Source organism: Eublepharis macularius, chromosome 12 (genome assembly GCF_028583425.1).
Source record: "Eublepharis macularius isolate TG4126 chromosome 12, MPM_Emac_v1.0, whole genome shotgun sequence".
Taxonomy (NCBI): Eukaryota; Metazoa; Chordata; class Lepidosauria; order Squamata; family Eublepharidae; genus Eublepharis; species Eublepharis macularius.
The window spans coordinates 56,350,415-56,370,604 of record NC_072801.1 but is presented as its reverse complement, the minus strand read 5'-3'; the positions used below and the strand labels follow the sequence as shown (position 1 = coordinate 56,370,604).

The following is a 20,190-nucleotide window of genomic DNA, read 5'->3' as shown; positions in this document are numbered from 1 at the left end:
AATTATAATTGCTTGTTTCCTGTGTTATAGATGACTGCAGCTCAATGAATCACGGTTCTGTAACTTTTAGGATTCATTTTCCTCATCCTCACAGAAATAACATCCCATGCAAAACTTCACTCCACTCTATCACAGTTCCTTTGAAAGTTCTTAAAATATCACCATGGTTGCATCTCTTTCTGTGCTTTGGCATCAGATGTGTACATTTTTGGATACCTCCGTTTTCTGAGAGTGATCCAATCTCTTCTTTTCCCCTCCAATTCCCTTGGTTTTTAGTTTGCAACCCTGCAGAGAGGACCTTAGTCTTATTTGCATTAATACATGTCACCTGGCACCACCATTGTATTTTGAATTTTAATTGTGGTGAGCTACTTTGGGGAATGATTTTTGTCCAAAAAGTGGGATAAAAATATATAAACAAAGAAAGAAAACTTCATATGATATTAAAATGACACTTGCTTTTTTGTACTACCCTCCTTATTTGGCGTGGCTATGGCTTCCTTGTTTGGTTCCATAGGATTGTCCCATAAAATACAATATAAATATTATGAATAAAACTAAATTGACAACTGAATTGTGCAGAATATGTTTATGACACAAGATGCAAATCTTATTCTAGTGTAGAAACTAATAAGTACCAGCACATCCTGGCCTTGGTGTTTGCTATAAAGGAAATAAATGAAAAGTCCCAGATACTACCCAATGTCACACTTGGATTCCATATCTATGACAGCTATTTGAAAGCACAGTGGACCTATCATGCCACAATGCAGCTTATCTCCACAAGGAACAGGTTTGTCCCCAACTATAAGTGTGACACCCAAGACAAACTCATTGCAATCATTGGAGGACTTCATTCTAAAACCTCTCAACACATAGCAAATGTTGGGGGCATCTACAAGTTTCCACAGGTAGGATGTATGTACTGTGTATGAAAACTTACAAATGATTTACATGTTCTTTTTTTCTTTTCCTTATGAGACTGTGTGGTTTAGAAATAATAAGGGCGCATTGAAAGCAATCAGGCAGATCTTATCTTTTTGTGTGAAAACAGCAAAACCTTATCATGTCTTACTGGGGACAGAAAGCAGCTTCTAAGAGAACAACATATTTTAGGCAAAGAAAATGTAGACAATATAACTCCAACTCTTGAGCTGGTCAGAGATGCACAGGCTTGACTCACTCATGGCCTAAGGGCCAAGAGACCCTTCAGCTCACACCTCTGCCATGACAAGGCTAAAATGCCTGTAACAGCAGCTTAGCCCCGATCTCACTCAGATGGAAGACATGTTATCTAGATTCCCTCCCCAGTTAGAAGTGCCTCTGCCCATTCATTGGCTTTTTATTATAATCCTCTACCTATTTATGCACTATTGTGAAGTTTATGAAAATGAATAGTATTTACTGTATTAACAATAAATTGTACTTATTTGTTTCACTATCTATGGTATTAGCAAGAAGAATAAAGTTTCAGAAATATTTAGAGCTAATCCAGATTCGAAGTAAGCAGGATAGTAATTAAAATTTTCTCAGAACTATCCCTGATAGTAGTATGCTAAGGCTATGCACAAGCAATACCTTTTCACGTTCTTTGTGGTTTATGGTCAAATAAGTTTTGTAAGAGTTCAATTGCACTTCAAGTAGTACCAGAACATTGTGAAAATATGCTTCAGGAGACCAACAAACATCGCTAAAATAGATGCCTATATAGTTGCCCCATTGGCCTTTTAATTTGTCTGTTACACCACTGTCGATGGGTAACATATTTTCCCAGAAAAGGAGGTATAAATCCACCTATATGGATCTGTACATAGCTACAACTGCCAAATAGGGATGTCAAGAACTTTGGCACAAACACTATCGCCAGGCAGACTTACCTTAATCAAATGCATAAAATGAGTTTCAGATCAGATTACCTTGATGTTTTCTGTCAATAGCGTTCTCCAGCATTTGCTCATGTGTTTGGGCTACAGGGCTTGGTAAAGAACATACAACTTGCAGCTTGGGCTTAGAAGGATGTAGTTTAGGATAACAAGGTAAATCTCTTGTTTACTGAAGAAGAGGCACCAGAGTCCAACTACCGTCAAACATGGAATCACTTTCTGTTCAATATCCTGTTTATACGAGTTCCCTCTTTGGATTTTCTGTTTTTTTCTGCCCCTAGTCACTTAAAAAATCCCAAGCTGATGACGAAATATTTATTTGTCACTGAAGCTTTACATACTAGCCTCTGGTTTTGACTTTATGAAGAACAATTGCAACGGAGCAAAGGATTTTCTAGAATATTTTTCCTCTCATGAAAAGTTATCACCTCATATGTATTTTTGATAGGCAAGTAAGTGATAAAGGAGGAGAAACTACCAAACAAGTGAAAACATCATAATTTTGACGTAGTGAATTATTAGAAGTTCAAAAAAGGTTTTAGTTAACATGTGAGGATAGGCATTGCAGTTTTTTTCAATGAACATACAGCACCACACACACACACACAATTTATTTAAAAAAACCCTTTCTTCTCTTTTTCCCTCTAAATTCATCTTCAGCTCTTGTATGGATTTGCTCCAATAATGGAAGATAAAACCCAAGTTTGTTCTTTCTATCAGATGGTCCCAAAAGAAGCCCTTCAGTACATGGGGATTCTCCATTTACTTCTCCATTTCAAGTGGACATGGATAGGATTCATTGCAGATAACAGTGAGAATGGAGAAAGATTTGTGCAAAAGATGCTTCCAGTATTTTCTGAAAGTGGCATTTGCCTTCATAGGTATATATCACAATTTGGGGTTTGATGATGATGTAAGAGAAACATTAAACTGGATGGTGGAAATGCATAATAAACTTGTGAACAGCACAACCAATGTAATAATTTTCTATGGAGAAGCTGATTCCATGATAAATTTCAGGTGGTTGTTGTATGTTCCCACAATAGAGAATGTAGTACAAAACCCCAAAGGTAAAGTGTGGATTCTCACAGCTCAGATGGACTTTACATCGCTTCACTATCAAAGAAGGTGGGATATTCAAGTCATTCATGGTGCTCTATCTTTTGCAGTTCACTTCAATAAGCTGCCAGAATTCCAACAATTTCTTCACAGTAGAAACCATTTAAGCACAAAAGAAGATGGTTTTATCAGGGCCTTCTGGGCACAAGCATTCAGCTGTGTATTTCCAGATTCTGTTTCAGGTGAGGCAGATGAAGATCTCTGTTCTGGAGAAAATATGCTAGAGAACCTTCCTGGGTCTGTGTTTGAAATGCACATGACTGGCTACAGCTACAGCATCTACAATGCTGTCTATGTTGTTGCCCATGCATTACATGCCATGTATTCATCCAAATCCAAAAGAAGAACAATGGGAGAGAGAAGAAAACTTCCGAATCACCAGCCATGGCAGGTAATATATCTCATTGTGTGTGCATCTGTGCTGTGAGGATGTATTACTTTCCCCAGCAATGGCAATCAATATGATCATATATACAAGGCTGGAGGGGCAGTCGCTTCCATACCGCTGTTGCTGGTTCTTATGCCATTGCAAGTTATATATGAAATGGCTCTGGAAAAATATAAGCTCTGTGGATCAAAGAACACAATCCAGAGTTCATAGAAAACTATTTTTCTTGCTAAACTTCTTCCCAGCATTCATCTGTTGCCCATTTTTCATGTTAAATAAATAAATTTTATTATTACATATTTTACAAACAATCAAACATACGACATATATACCATCAAATTACAACCCCTTTTTTGTATAGGAACAGTCAAATTCCAAATCACCCATACTACCTTCCAATTTCCAGAAGAACAGTCTAAAACCACCAAAAATATTCATACATCCCAGTCTCAACATATTTACATATCTATTACATCTTTCCTCATAGTGGTTTTTATCAATTGGAAGTCATATTAATTCCAAAATTCCCTCAATAACTTTCTCTATTGGATTATTTTTGCCTCAATAATTTACAGAGGTTTGCCAAACCTTAGCACAATGTTCTTGAATTTTGTCTTTTCCATCCTACATTGACCTAATTGATGTTACATGAGCTTAGTAAACCAAATTTTGTGCAATCATACTGCTGGATATGGGAGAATCACCTTCTTCCAGTTTATTGCCAATAGTATGATGGTTGAAAGAGGAGGATCCAGTGCTGTCCCTCTCCTCAGGTTTCAGAGGGGGACAAACCAAAGAGTTAGAAAGAGAGGTCAGGGCACTCTGTTCACTGTTTAGTAGAGATGGGCACGGACCGGCATTTTCCCATGGACCGCCGGTTCGGGGTTCGTGGGCTTCCACGGACCATGGTCCACGAACTTTTAATGGACCAGGCCCGGTTCGCGAACCGGTTCACGGACCGGTTCGGGTCAGAAAAGGCCTGGTTTTCCCACACTTTTTCACTTCAGGCAACTTTCCCCACCAAAGGTTCTCATGGAACGCTCCTCAATTATCATTTTTCCAAAGAGACAAACAACAATTTCCCCTCCCCTATTCTGACTGACCCTTACCCGCCTTTGGGGCAAGGAGGGAGACTTGTGCTCCTGTCCAGGAGAGGTGGCTGCACACAAAACCCACCTACTTGGGGCTGCATCAACAAGAGATGCCCTTCCTGAGGCATCTCCATGATGGGAAATGAATGGATGGACTTGAGTGAAAGCCAACTCTAAAACAGGAGATCATGCAGCAATTCAAAGGCCCCTTGCTGGAATGGATGGCATGCGAGGGAGGGAAAGGATGTCTTCCACACCTTGAGGGAAGGAACTCATGCTACCCTGTTCAGAAGGAGCCTTTTTGGGCAGTGGACAATGAGTCCCATTTCAGTGATGTGGTGTGTCAGCTTGCTTGCTTTCAAGAAAGCTGACCTGGGCCACTGTCCTCCTTGTCACCGGACTGTGGGGATTGACCCTCAGAGGGGCCCTTGCGCTCGCGGGAGCAGGACAGTCGCCGACGAAACCCACTTCACCGAACGTGGTGGTGTTATCAAAGGAAGGATATGCTGGTTGGGGTTCGAGTGGCTGGCGAGAGGGCAGCCACCATGTGGGAGAGGTGGGTTTCGATGGCAGCCACCCCCTCCCTGAGGGGGCCCCCTTCACTGGCTCTGGTTGGGCTTCGAGTGGCGGGCAAGAGGGGAGCAGGGTGGTATTCCCCACCAGGAAGGAAGGTGTCTGCTGGCAGCGGCTGCTGGGCCCAGCAGGCCCAGAGAGGTGGCACCCAGTCACCTCCCCTGAGGGGGCGGGGGGTCTGGCTGCTTGCTGGTGGCACCCCCCATGTGCCTGGCTGCCGGGCCAAAGGAAAGTGGGGCAGAATGGGCCCGGCATGCCCGGGGAGGTGGCACCCAGCTGCCTCCCCTGAGGGGGTGGGGGGTCTGGCCGCTCGCTGGCAGCACCCCCCATGTGCCCGGCTGCCGGGCCAAAGGAGAGCAGGGCAAAATGGGCCTGGCAGGCCCAGGGAGGTGGCGCCTAGCTCCCTCCCCTGAGGGGGCGGGGGGTCTGGCGGGGAAAAGGGGGGCAGATGTGATGGGCCGCACCCTGCCTCACCCCGCGGTCTGGGTCATGGTGGAATACCTGGGGGTGCTCCACCACATAGAGGTTGTCAAAGTAGCCCACTTACCCCATCCAATGCTACTGGGAAGAGATCCCCTGGAGTTCAACAAGCTACTCAGGGAGGCAGCGGAGGGGGTTGGCAAACCCCCAGTTCTCCAGGCTACTCAGGGAAGCGGCGGAGGGGTCGGCAAACCCACAAGTCACCCCAGTTCTGCAAGTAGAGGAGGCAACCGACCCAGACGAGGGTCCCTCTGTCAGACCAGGGGCAGACCCAGCTGGATCTCCACAGGACGGTCGGTCGCCGATGAAACCCACTTCACCAAACATGATGCAGTCAATCAAGGAAGCTCACCATGTGCCTTAGACTGTTTTGTAAGTATACAAATTCTAATGGAAGTAGTAAAGTTTATAAAGAATAAGAAGAGGTACTTAGAAGGAGCCAAGGACAGGGCTTGTCATCACGAGGAGGATATCAGGGACAAAGTGTGTCGTCAGGAGGAGGATACCAGGGACAGGGCTTGTCGCCAGGAGGAGGATACCAGGGACAGGGCTTGTCGTTAGGAGGAGGATACCAGGGATAGAACTTGTCGTCATAAGGAGGACACCAGGGACAGGATGTGTTGTCAGGAGGAGGATACCAGGGGCAGAACTGGTCAAGAGGAGAATACCAGGGACAGGGCTTGTTGTTAGGAGGAGGATACAAGGGATAGGGCTTGTCATCAGGAGGAGGACGCCAGGGACAGGGCTTGTCATCAGGAGGATACCTGGGACAGGATGTGTCGTCAGGTGGAGGATACCAAGGACAGGACATGTCACAAGGAGGAGGATGCCAGGGACATCCATTCAGCTTTGAAAGGAGTGAAGCAGAGAGCCCCCCCCCCCAATCGAGCTGCTGGTCACCAGAGAGTAGGCGTTTAACAGAGGCCAGTAGCAATCTCCCCCTGCACCTCAAAAGCCAGGCAGGAAATGTCCCCCCCAAGTCACCCACTATTGAGGGAGTGAAAAAGGCTTAGAAAGAAGTCAAGCAGACAGAGCCCCCCAAAACCTGCTGCCAGTGGTCCTAGGGTGGGTGTTTCACAGAGGCCAGTAGCAGTCTGCCCCCTGCACCTCAAAAGCCAGGCAGGAAATGTCCCCACAAGTCACCTACTATTGAGGGAGTGAAAGGCTTTGAAAGGAGTGAAGCAGAGAGCCCCCCAAAACCTGCTGCCAGTGGTCCCAGAGAGTAGGTGTTTCACAGAGGCCAGTAGCAATCGCCCCCTGCACCTCAAAAGCCAGGCTGGAAATATCCCCCCAAGTCACCCACTATTGAGGGAGTGAAAAAGGCTTAGAAAGAAGTCAAGCAGACAGAGCCCCCCAAAACCTGCTGCCAGTGGTCCCAGAGAGTAGGTGTTTCACGGAGGCAAGTAGCAATCGCCCCCTGCACCTCAAAAGCCAGGCTGGAAATATCCCCCCAAGTCACCCACTATTGAGGGAGTGAAAAAGGCTTAGAAAGAAGTCAAGCAGACAGAGCCCCCCAAAACCTGCTGCCAGTGGTCCCAGAGAGTAGGTGTTTCACGGAGGCCAGTAGCAGTCTGCCCCCTGCACCTCAAAAGCCAGGCTGGAAATATCCCCCCAAGTCACCCACTATTGAGGGAGTGAAAAAGGCTTAGAAAGAAGTCAAGCAGACAGAGCCCCCCAAAACCTGCTGCCAGTGGTCCCAGAGAGGAGGTGTTTCACAGAGGCCAGTAGCAATCTCCCCCTGCACCTCAAAAGCCAGGCAGGAAATGTTCCCCCAAGTCACCCAGTATTGAGGGAGTGAAAAAGGCTTAGAAAGAAGTCAAGCAGACAGAGCCCCCCAAAACCTGCTGCCAGTGGTCCCAGAGAGGAGGTGTTTCACAGAGGCAAGTAGCAATCGCCCCCTGCACCTCAATAGCCAGGCTGGAAATATCCCCCCAAGTCACCCACTATTGAGGGAGTGAAAAAGGCTTAGAAAGAAGTCAAGCAGACAGAGCCCCCCAAAACCTGCTGCCAGTGGTCCCAGAGAGGAGGTGTTTCACAGAGGCCAGTAGCAGTCTGCCCCCTGCACCTCAAAAGCCAGGCTGGAAATATCCCCCCAAGTCACCCACTACTGAGGGAGTGAAAAAGGCTTAGAAAGAAGTCAAGCAGACAGAGCCCCCCAAAACCTGCTGCCAGTGGTCCCAGAGAGGAGGTGTTTCACAGAGGCCAGTAGCAGTCTGCCCCCTGCACCTCAAAAGCCAGGCTGGAAATATCCCCCCAAGTCACCCACTATTGAGGGAGTGAAAAAGGCTTAGAAAGAAGTCAAGCAGACAGAGCCCCCCAAAACCTGCTGCCAGTGGTCCCAGAGAGGAGGTGTTTCACAGAGGCCAGTAGCAATCGCCCCCTGCACCTCAAAAGCCAGGCTGGAAATATCCCCCCAAGTCACCCACTATTGAGGGAGTGAAAAAGGCTTAGAAAGAAGTCAAGCAGACAGAGCCCCCCAAAACCTGCTGCCAGTGGTCCCAGAGAGGAGGTGTTTCACAGAGGCCAGTAGCAATCGCCCCCTGCACCTCAAAAGCCAGGCTGGAAATATCCCCCCAAGTCACCCACTATTGAGGGAGTGAAAAAGGCTTAGAAAGAAGTCAAGCAGACAGAGCCCCCCAAAACCTGCTGCCAGTGGTCCCAGAGAGGAGGTGTTTCACAGAGGCCAGTAGCAATCTCCCCCTGCACCTCAAAAGCCAGGCAGGAAATGTTCCCCCAAGTCACCCACTATTGAGGGAGTGAAAAAGGCTTAGAAAGAAGTCAAGCAGACAGAGCCCCCCAAAACCTGCTGCCAGTGGTCCCAGAGAGGAGGTGTTTCACAGAGGCCAGTAGCAGTCTGCCCCCTGCACCTCAAAAGCCAGGCTGGAAATATCCCCCCAAGTCACCCACTACTGAGGGAGTGAAAAAGGCTTAGAAAGAAGTCAAGCAGACAGAGCCCCCCAAAACCTGCTGCCAGTGGTCCCAGAGAGGAGGTGTTTCACAGAGGCCAGTAGCAGTCTGCCCCCTGCACCTCAAAAGCCAGGCTGGAAATATCCCCCCAAGTCACCCACTATTGAGGGAGTGAAAAAGGCTTAGAAAGAATCAGACAGAGCCCCCCAAAACCTGCTGCCAGTGGTCCCAGAGAGTAGGTGTTTCACAGAGGCCAGGAGCAATCTCCCCTTGCACCTCAAAAGCCAGGCTGGAAATATCCCCCCAAGTCACCCACTATTTAGGGAGTGAAAAAGGCTTAGAAAGGAGAGAAGCAGACAGAGCCCCCCAAAACCTGCTGCCAGTGGTCCCAGAGAGTAGGTGTTTCACAGAGGCCGGTGGCAATCTCCCCCTGCACCTCAAAAGCCAGGCTGGAAATGTCCCCCCAAGTCACCCACTATTGAGGGAATGAAAGGCTTTGAAAGAAGGGAAGCAGAGAGCCCCCCAAAGCGAGCTGCCGGTCACCTGAGATTAGGTGTTTCACAGAGCCTAATAGCAGTCTCCCTCCACTTCAGCAGCCAAAAAAAAAAGTGGGGAAAAGAAGGCAAGAACTGAAGCAGACAACGCCCAAAGCTGCCTTGCACCCACTGTGGGTCTATGAGTGGGGTGGCGTCACAGCAAAATAGAACCCCCAGCAAACCCAGAAAAAAGGAAGAGATTTGGGGGGGGGAGGGGGGATTAAGCCCGAGAAGAACCCAAGGACTCCCAACGCAGAAAAATTCAGCGCGGTAAAAGGATTTTTTTTAAAGTGCTCTGAATAGAAAGGAGGAGAAATGGAGAAAAGAGAAAGCTCTCTTGCAGCTGAAGCCCAAGCCGCGCTCTCTCTCTCTCACACACACACACACGCACACAAAAATTCCCCACAGCAAGCAGTTGCTGAGCTTAGAACTAACTTGCGTCCCTGCACCAGGAGAATGGAGCCGACGCTTTGCGCGCGTTGTCTGTTATACAGAAAGAGTGATCTGTTTGGCTGACAGAGCTGCCAATCAAGGTTGTCTGTTATACAGAAAGGGTGATCTCTGTTTGGCTGACAGAGCTGCCAATCAAGGTTTCTTGAGCTAAGATTGGTGTGTTCCAAACGGGGAAGGTGTTTCCACCGTTGCCTAGGAAATTGTTTGAGCGGGAATCCTGGCATTAAGGGGCAACGGACACACGGACAGAAAGCCCCAATGTTCGGCGCTTTCGTGAAAAAACACAAGCCCACGGCCCACGTGTTCGCGAACCACGAACTGGGTAAGTTCGTGACGAAATTAGGTCCGTAATGCGGTCCGTGCCCATCTCTACTGTTTAGTATTGTTTATTGCTCTGACTGTCCTTTAATATGCAGATTGCTATTCTCAGGTTTTCTTCCTCCTGATTTCCTCCCTCTCCCTCCTCCTCTTCCTATCTTTGCTCCAGGCAACAATTCTCTCCTTCTCCTCCCTCCCTCTTGGCAGCTCGGATGCAGGCCTTGCCCTGCTATCCACGTCCATCCTTACTAGATAGATAGTTAGGATCTGTCTCTCCTCCTTGCCTATCAGAGTATGGAGTTTTTTAAAATCAATAACCTCTTCTGAAATCCTAAATATATTCTTCCAATACTATTTTGTCACTGGTGAAGACTACCACAGCAAATCCCCTACTGTTGCTTCCTTAGAGGAATTCAAAAATTCTGGAGAAAATACAGTCTCATGAATCCAGCATTTAGAAGCATTGCAGGTACCAAAGAGGGGGATCAGTAGAAGGGAAGAGAGGGTTCTTATTCTTCCTCCATATTGCTATAACAGCCATCACCAACACAGTGGCTGGGTGATATGGAAATGATAGGGACTAGTTCTTCTCTGGCTCAAAATTTAAAGTGGAATCAAAAACATAGGCTACAATATGCACCCTGAATTGAAGGCAAGTTTTAAGAGTCACCAAGGTTCGTTTTTCAAGCTAAGGTATTACGAAATTTAGTCCGATCACTGGTATGGACCCTTTCCTCTGTGCACAGATTCCAAAAGGAGCAAGCAAGGAAATGGGAGTCATGAGCGCGATTATTTTGTGTAACCAAAATGATAATACCATCAGCTGCAAATATGTTAAACATGGCAGGACAACGATAATAGAGTTGTTTTGAAATGTAATGTTGAAATCTACAAACTTGAACCATCCTCGATCTCACAGAGAATCATACATACATTAATGATTCACTGTGCTTTCCCTTCTGTTGTAGAAGAACATGTCCTGTATTTGAAGCTTCCTTATATTTCTGAAGAAGATCAGTTATTATATCATGTCATTCAATGTATGTGATACCAACTAGCTGTTTGCTAACTACCTATAAAATCCAGAGGATTTAGCCATGTTAATCTGTAGTTGCAAAATAGTAAAGATTCCAGTAGTACCTTTAAGACAAACTGACTTTATTGTAGTATAAGCTTTCGAGAACCACAGTTCTCTTTGTCAGATCTACTGGACACTTACCTATAAAATAAATGCTAAAATACTGAAACATACAAGAACTTGAACATTCCATTAATACACATGAAGACTTCTATTTCAGGGAAAGCAAGTAATGTCCATTTTACAGTGGGGAACATTCACACTCTTTAAAATTGTTTGGACACTTCCCCACAAAAAATATTTACCATTGTGAAATAGCAAGTGTTGGTCTGAATGTACGTATATTAATAGTTGCGTAAAATACTATATCATGAACTGAAATGTTGTTGAAAACTTTTAGAAAAATTAAAGATAAATACAACGGTCTGAGAGAAGCACACAGTTGGATCAACTATTTAGAATATGCTTGTGTGAGTAGGATAAAATAAACATACAAGTATCCAAATGTAGATGTGTCTATCTCAGTTGCATCACTTGCAATGTAATCATAAGCAGAGTGACAACATTCTGACCCCTATGACTTCATTGGACTTAGAAGGGTATATCTCAGTTTAGGATGGCATCACAAAAGACAGGAAGGGAGGTAGAAGAAGACAGCAATCCCAGCCATGGCCAAGAGCCATTAAGACCGGGTACTGTCTGTTGCTGCCCTGGAAAGAGTAGGGGCAGCTCTCTCCTTCCAGGACCTGAAGGGGGCAGAGCCAAGGGCATTAGATTGTGCTCTGCCGGGCTTCCCCCTTCAGTCAGTGTCTCGAGCTCAGCCCACCCTCCACACCCTGTAGTAGGGCAGGATTAGCCAGTCGCCTTATTAGGGTCCAAGTAGGAATTTTTTTCCTTTACATCTAATTGGCTGTGGTGAGGGGTGGGGAGGGTTGCCTACCTTGCTCTGCTCACAGTCGTGGTGGTTAATTGGCTCAGTGGTGCTACAGCCTGATTAGGTCACTGGCAGGTTAAAATTAGGAAAATGAGAGCGGGCCAGTGAGTACCCTTGGCATATCCCCATTGGTGGGGAAATGGGGTCTGTCAGGAGCGGCTGCGGCTCCACAGCCCAGCTGCGAGGGCAGACTTCCTGATGGGATCTCCTGGACAAGTCCTTCCCTTGGGCTGTATGGCTTGGGGTGTTGGGAGCTTTATGGGGGGAAAAATTTGCCTGGCCAGCCGGGCCCAAGCCATGTCTCTTGGATGGCTCGCATCCAGGGCAGTGGGTATCACCCAGACAGGTACAAGGAGGAGGTCCAATAGTGACCGCTGGTTTGACCTGTACAGCTAATTAGCCCCTTGTTTGCTGCTGTTGAATGTTACATTGTTGCTTTAATAAAGTAGCCCTTAGTACCCAAGCCTCTGCCTCTTACTTCCGACAAGGGTAGTAAAAAGAGTTGAATTTGTATTGCTTGTGTGACCAACTTGTTTCATTTCTCAATCTAGCTCCACCACTTTCTGAGAGGTGTCTTATTTAACAGCAGTGCTGGGGACAAGATTACCTTTGACCGGAATGGGGAATTAGAAGCAGGATTTGATGTTATCAACTGGGTCACATTCCCCAATCAATCTTTTGTCAGAGTGAATGTTGGCAGAATGGATCCCCAGATTCCTTCACCCCAGGCACTCAACATTAGCAAGGAAGTCATTGTATGGCATGGCTGGTTTAATCAGGTAGGACTTGGAATACAGACCTTTTGAGAAGGATTAGCAAACAATTCATCACTGAAATTATATTGGAGATGCTGCAAGACAAGTTTCTTATCATCTATATAAGACTGTAGTCCAAGCTCTGCTCATGACCTGAGTTCAATCCCAGCGGAAGCCAGCTCAGATAGCCAGCTCAAGGTTGACTCAGCCTTCCATCCTTCTGAGGTTGGTAAAATGAATACCCGGTTTCCTGGAGGTAAAGTGTAGATTACTGGGGAAGGCAATGACAAACCACCCTGTAAAAAGTCTGCCAAGAAAAAGTTGTGATGCGATGTCGCCCCATAGGTCAGTAATGATTTGGTGCTTGCATAGGGTACCTTTACCTTTATGGAGGATAAAGCTCCATATTCTTTTTCTCCTATGGATCATAAGAGTAATATTAACCCAACCTGAAGCTTATAAGAATTACTGACTGGTGTTAAATATGTATGAATATAATTCTCATGAAAAGCTCATTTTCTTTCTGCCTATTTTTGGGGCAAATTTCTCATTTTTGTTTATTTTAATGTAATTTTAGTGATATGTTTACAGAACATCCCATTTTGTGCCATTTTTAATGTGAGACACCATTTTATTACTTTTTTATGTCTGAAGAAGGGAGCCTCTGACTCTTGAAAGCTCATACCGTGTTTGTCCTGGTTACTGATTCACACAGCCAGCAGGCAGGGGAAGTTGCCAAGTTGTCAGAGCAGAACAAATCACGGTTCCAAGGTTCAGACACCAGTTAGACAGTATTTGCAGCTTAGAGTCCAAGGGGATATCCAGAATCAAGTTCACAATCACAGGAGTCAGGGCATCAGTTCCAAGCACAAGCAGCAAGGTCAGTAGTAAGCAAACATGTTATTTCCACATAGCTACTCTCTTCTCTGCTGCTTTTAAGCCTCACACTGCTCAGCCACCTGTGCTGCATCATGCATCTGCTTCTGCAAGCACTCATAGCCACAGTTGAGGCTGGGCCGATGCTGTGCTGCTAGCTTGGCACTGTGCCTTCTGGCTTGAAGGGCTCTCCTTGCCTTCCTCTGATGGTGTTCCTGAGGCTCTGGTGATGAGTGGGGAGAGCTGGCCGGTGCCTGGATCTCTGTTGCCAGCCCAGGGCTGGGAAGCTGAGGGGGCTGGCTGTGGGTCTATGTCTGATCCCTCAGAGACTGCCTCCTCCAGCAGTCCCTCTGCCACTGGCTGTGGATCTGGGTCAGGTTGGTCAGGTTCACTGGCGACCTTTTCCTCTCAGGAGTCCTCTATGTCTCTTTGTTTTGCTGGAGTGGGGTGGCCCACGACGACACCATCCACTATGCTCTGTCTCTAATGTGCCACTGGACTCCAATCCATTATATACCATTTATATGCAGCTGAAAAAAGCCGCAATCTTAATGGAAACATTTCTACTTTATTTGTATGGCCAGGGAAATGGACAAGTACACTCTTATTTCGATTGGAGAGAATCCATAAGAAGAACTTTCAGATCAAGAAATTCAGTAACATTCCTAATTAGGGTTTTTAGATGGTGTATTCACTGTTGAAGGATTCCTCTCAAAGACATTGGGGTTATTTTGACCACAGAATTCATGAAAAAAATTGGGTTTACCCATTGAAAGCTTTTTACAGAAACCCAACTCCTGTTATGCTTTCTCCTCAATGAATGACAGTGCCCTGAAATCCCTCTCTCCCCTCCCCACTGCCTTTCTTTTTTGAGGTTCATCAAAAGAGTAAGAGGGGTCATTCTGACCCTCGATAGGCTTGGCTTGAAACTGAAAGTACAATGCATAATCATATTTGGGGTTTCCAACACATACTGAAACATGATTTTAGCATTGTTTCCATGTATAAATAGATGGACCAACATGTGTTATCTCCATTTTACAAGAAGGTGGAGCAAACAGTGATAACTAAAATTTCTCTCCATAATTTATATTAAAAGATATTTTTTGTGCAAAAATTCCACATTTTCGGCTTTGGGGTTTTACCCCACTTTTGGACTTGGGGAAAAGCAGTATTTGCAACCTGAATTGTTGTGTATATAGTAGGAGCAGGTAATAGCCCTGTGCTTGTGCTCTATCAAAGCTTCCATTATGTCCCATAGCCACATGGAAAAACTCAAAATTGAACTGTATTGCAGTTTTGGAAAATGGGGTCATTCTAGTCTCATACAAGACAAGCTTGGGCATGTTTGTGGGCATTCTCTGAACCTCTTCACATTTTCCAGACTTGAAGGAGCCATTCAGCCTGGAACTGTGACCCCAAGTCATCTGTCCACTGAACTGATTGTTTCCCCTTGTTGTTCAGGAAGAGCTATTAATTGCAAGGATCCCACGTGTGCAGCCTGAGGGCAGGTTACAAAATGGCTCATGAAAAGAATGCAGATATTTTCTCTTCTTTTTGTTAAAGCTTTAACTAGCAGGAATGGAATCCTCCTTTCCATTGCAAGGGTCTGTTATGTGCCTACTTTAAAAATATGTTGTAGTCAATTTGACCATTTCTGTGGGATTATTACATTTTAATCTGGGGATATATGGACTTGGAGTGGTTGGGTTTTTTTATCCTTGGGAGGGTTTTAGGAATAGAACTAATAACTACTTATTTGTTATCATGATATTTCCTGAATTGTAAGGATTCTAAGCCTTCTGTTCGGAGATTAACATTCTCCTACTTTTTTGCTGATTAGACACAACCTCTTTCTTTATGTAATGATAATTGTCATCCTGGCTATCACAAGAAAATAAAGGAAGGGGAGCCATTCTGTTGCTATGACTGCATTCCATGTCCAGAAGGAAAGATGTCAGATCGAGAGGGTGAGACTTCTCATTTAAACAATTGTCAAAAATACTGACAGAAATACAGGGAATCAGACATGCAAGATAATGCACACATTGAAGCTGTAGAGTCATGTTTCCCATGTGATCTTTTCTCAGTATTTGAAATTAGGGGTTGGATCCAGACAACTGTTCCATTGGTGAAAAAGAGAGGATGGGTCCCCTTTCCTACACAAAAAAGCTATAGTGGGAATAATGGTGCCTTCATGGACAACAACCATGTGGGATTGGGGCACTGGTAAGGAGAAAGACATAGCAGGATCAAGCAGAAAAGGACCTGGCCTGATGACTGGCAGCAGATAACTCGTCTGGACTTTTCCCAGAAAAAAGCTGCCAGGGGTAGGGAAGGAGGGAAAACTGAAGATGGATTGGCTGGTGTGTGAGAGGGAAAGAAGGAGGCACAAAAAGGGAAGAAGCTATGTGGACTTTCAGGGAAGACAAAGAGAAAATATTGGGAGAGGGGAAAATGAGATGGTCTATCTCATCCAATTCCCTTTCTTTTTGAATCCCCTGTCCATTATGGCTTTTGTCCATGCTGGTCCCATAATCCTCAGCATAGAATTTCTGGTGGTCAAAGGGGATCACTCCTCCCCATTTCAACCAAAGAATAGCTTGGTTGGATCTCTCCCTTCACATTCTGACGCTTTGGTAGCAGTCCATTGTTCTAGTTTGTTCTTTTTAAATGTACCATTTTTGTGCTTTGCTGGTTGTCCCCACATACAGGACACCACATTTCATGAGTTCAATGATGATCTGTATCATGTTTCTTTTCAGATACTTTTCAGATACAGATCTTAGCCTTTTCAGACAACTTTCTTTTCAGATACGGTGTACTGTTTTCTATGTCCAGATTATTATTATTCGAACAAGGAGCAGAATGAATGCATTTCCAAGATTATAAGCTTCTTGTCATATGAAGAACCACTAGGAATTGCTTTAGCTCTTATTGCTCTTCTACTTTTTGGGGGCACAGCTCTGGTACTAGGGATTTTCATGAAGCACCACAACACTCCCATTGTGAAAGCCAACAACAGGAACCTCACTTATATACTCCTCCTCTCTCTTCTACTTTGTTTCCTGTCTGCATTACCATTGATTGGCCAACCACTGAAGATGACATGTCTCCTTCACCAAACTGCCTTTGGTATTAGCTTCTCAGTGGCCATTTCTTCTGTGCTGGCAAAAACCATCATGGTGATCTTGGCTTTCAAGATGACCAAGCCAGGACCTAGGATGAGGAAGTGGGTAGGGAAAAGACTAACAAACTCCATTGTTCTGTCTTGTTCCCTTATTCAAGCAGGCATTTGTGCAGTGTGGCTGACAACCTCTCCCCCAGTTCCTGATGCTGACATACATTCAGTGACTGAAGAAATCATATTGGAATGTAATGAAGGATCACCTACCATGTTCTACTGTGTCCTTGGCTATATGGGTTTCCTGGCCTTTGTCAGCTTCACTGTGGCTTTCCTTGCCAGGAAATTACCTGACAGTTTCAATGAAACCAGATTTATTACTTTCAGCATGCTGGTATTTTGTACTGTTTGGTTGTCCTTTGTTCCAGCCTATCTGAGCACCAGAGGAAAATACATGGTAGCTGTGGAGATCTTCTCTATCTTAGCCTCTGGTGCTGGACTGCTGGCATGTATCTTTGCCCCCAAATGCTACATTATTGTACTGAAGCCAATGATGAATGACAAAGAATGGCTTGTAAGGAACAGACACTGTAGAAATTAAATATTCCAGTAGACTTCTGGGTAATCTTCAAGGGCAGCCTCACATAGATCATGTTTCAATAATCTAGTGTCAAGATCGCAGAAGCATTGAACAGCATGGCCATATCCATGGAGGTCAGAAAAAGAGGTAATTGCTGTAGCTTGTATACCTTGAAAAATGCATTATTTACCACCATATTTGCCTGATCTTACTAAATTATCCCTGCAAGCTCTTCAGCTGAATAGGAATATGAACCACAATCTCCTCGATCCCCGTCTGGCACTTAACCATTATAAAATATTAGTTTATCAGATGGTTAAGTTTGTGCAATCTGATTAGATCAGATTTTGCAACTGAAATAGAATCCCTCCTCCCTCAGACCACTCAGTGGATCAACAACCATCCCACTCAAATTTGGAAAAAGCAATTTAGTTTCCAGTCTGACACTCAGTCCTGACACGTAGCTGTTTCCAAACCTCACTGGCTTTTACTATAGGGGAAGAAAGGTCTTTTGCAGAAATTTGAATACAGTTTTATATATTGTTGAAGGCTTTCATGGCTGGAGAATGATGGTTGTTGTGGATTTTCCGGGCTGTATAGCCGTGGTCTTGGCATTGTAGTTCCTGACATTTCGCCAGCAGCTGTGGCTGGCATCTTCAGAGGTGTAGCACCAAAAGACAGAATCAGCATCCCACAAACCTACAGTCTGGTTCCGGTTCGTGGATGATACCTTTATCATTTGAAGCCATGGTGAGGAAGAATTGATGGGGTTTTTAAACCACCTCAACAATATCCACCTGAACATACAATTCAGAGAAGATTAGCATATCAAGCACCAATCCATATGCAAAAGAACCTCATCAGGATACAGTGACGCCTCCCTCCATTAGCATTCCACACCCTGGGAAACTCCTACAGGATGACTCAGCCCAAACCCACTTTCCTGAGTAGATATAAATTACCTGCCAATATCTTCTCCACACTGTGGCACTGAGAGATCTGTCTTTTGATGCTACACCTCTGAAGATGCCAACCCCAGCTGCTGGTGAAACGTCAGGAACTACAATGCCAAGACCATGGCTATACAACCCGGAAAATCCACAACAACCATTGAATGCAGTTTATCCAATCATAAACCTTTTTTTCATTGTAAAGACCAAAACAGATGAAATGAGCACGTCTGAGCTTCTGCAGAGTGTAGTTCCCTCACCACCCAGATGGAGCTGTGAACACAGAAAAGAGAAAAAGATGACTACAGAAAAGAAACAAGACCACAGAGAAATGTTGACCACCAGCTAGAATCAAAATAAATTACTGACATACCAAACAAGATTTGCATTATGAAGGAACTAATGAATTTGAGTCCATATATTTTCCTGTACAATCCATACCCATTCAAAATAAAGAACACTAACCATTATTTTGCATTTCATTTTACATGACTCATTTAGTTCAGGATTTCCTTAATTTATATATTTGGAGATAGGATTCTTATTCCTCCAGTGGTCCCATCTTTTGCCCCCTGCCACTGCTCACCTGGTCAGCGGCAGGGGGAAGGGGGAATGGTAGGGAATGGGCCTCCTGGTGTCATCGCTCCATCCTAAGAGCGCTATAGCTTGCTATGAAGCTCACAGGCACTCCCCACCTTGCACGATGACATCACTTCATAGACGTGTGCACAAGAGGAGCACCACATGAACATGCAGAAGGTAAGCAACCCCCAACTCCTGCTGGGAGTATAAGGAAACCTGGCAACCACATTTGAAGGGAAAAGACATCCCCAGCCTTGTCAAACCTCTGGATATTTTGGGAAGTTTGAGAAAGTTGTAGAATCATAGAATCACAGAGACGGAAGGAACCTCTAGGGTCATCTAGTCCAACTCCCTACATTTTGCAAGAAATTCACAACTACCTCCCCCACACACCCCCAGTGACTCCTGCTCCATGCCCAGAAGATGGCAAAACACCATCAGGATCCCTATCCAAATTGGCCTGAAAAAAATTGCTTCCTGACCCCAAAGTGGTGATTGGCATAGCCCTGGGCATATAAGAAGGGGCCACAAGAACTAAGCACTGATGTAACCCTTCCTGCTCTCCTTCTCATGATCTGCCTAGTTTCACAGAAACAGCATTGCTGACAGATGGCCATCCAGCTTTAAAATCTCCAAAGAAAGAGAACCCATCACCTCCCAAAGAAGCCTGTTTCACTGAAGAACTGCTCAAATCTTCAGGAAATTCTTCCCAATGTAATGCTTCCTGACATTTAGAGAGGTTCTTCTGCCCTCTTGCAATGGATATTAAAGGTTGAAGGAGCTCGATATATTTAGCTTGGAGAGGAGATGGCTGAGAAGTGGTATGATAACCATCTTCAAGTACTTGAAGGGCTATCATATAGAGTGTGATGCCCAAGAAGGTTGGACCAGAGAAGGTTCAACCAATGGGTTGAAATTAAATCAAAAGAGTTTTTGGCTAAACATTAGGAAGAACTGCCTGACAGAGGGGTCCCTCATTGGAACAGACTTCCTCGGGAGGTGGTGCACTCTCTTTCTTTGGAGGCTTTTAAGCAGAGGCTAGATGGCTATCTGACAGCAATGCTGATTCTGTGAACCTAGGCAGATCATGAAAGCAAGGGCAGGAAGGGTTACATCAGTGCTTAATTCTCTTGGCCCCTTTTTATATGCCAAGGTTAATGCCAATTACCTCTTTGGAGTCAGGAAGCAATTTTCCCCCAGGTCAGTTTAGCTAGGGATCCTGGCGGTGTTTTGCCATCTTCTAGGCATGGAGTCACTGGGGATGGGGAAGCAAGTAGTGGTGAATTTCCCTCTTTGTGCAGGAGGTTGTTCTCCTGCACAATGACCCTGGAGGTCCCAACCATATGATACAATGATCCTATGAAAGCACTGAGAAGACATTAAACTGATGAAAATAAACCAACTTCTTTCAAGAAACTACATCCAGGAAAAATAATTAATATTCTTAAGCAGATCAGTGCTGTAGCCAAATACTTTGATTTCTTCTCTGACTTCAGTCCATGGACTTTAATTGCGGGTGCTCTCTTTTTTAATGATAGGGAGATAATGCTTCTGTTCCGATAT

The 20,190-nt window shown here is 45.0% G+C and overlaps 1 pseudogene; it reads left to right on the top strand.

The window, feature by feature from the left end:
• Positions 1–767: 767 nt before the first annotated feature.
• Positions 768–18,394, top strand: LOC129339485 (vomeronasal type-2 receptor 26-like; annotated as a pseudogene).
• Positions 18,395–20,190: the final 1,796 nt, after the last annotated feature.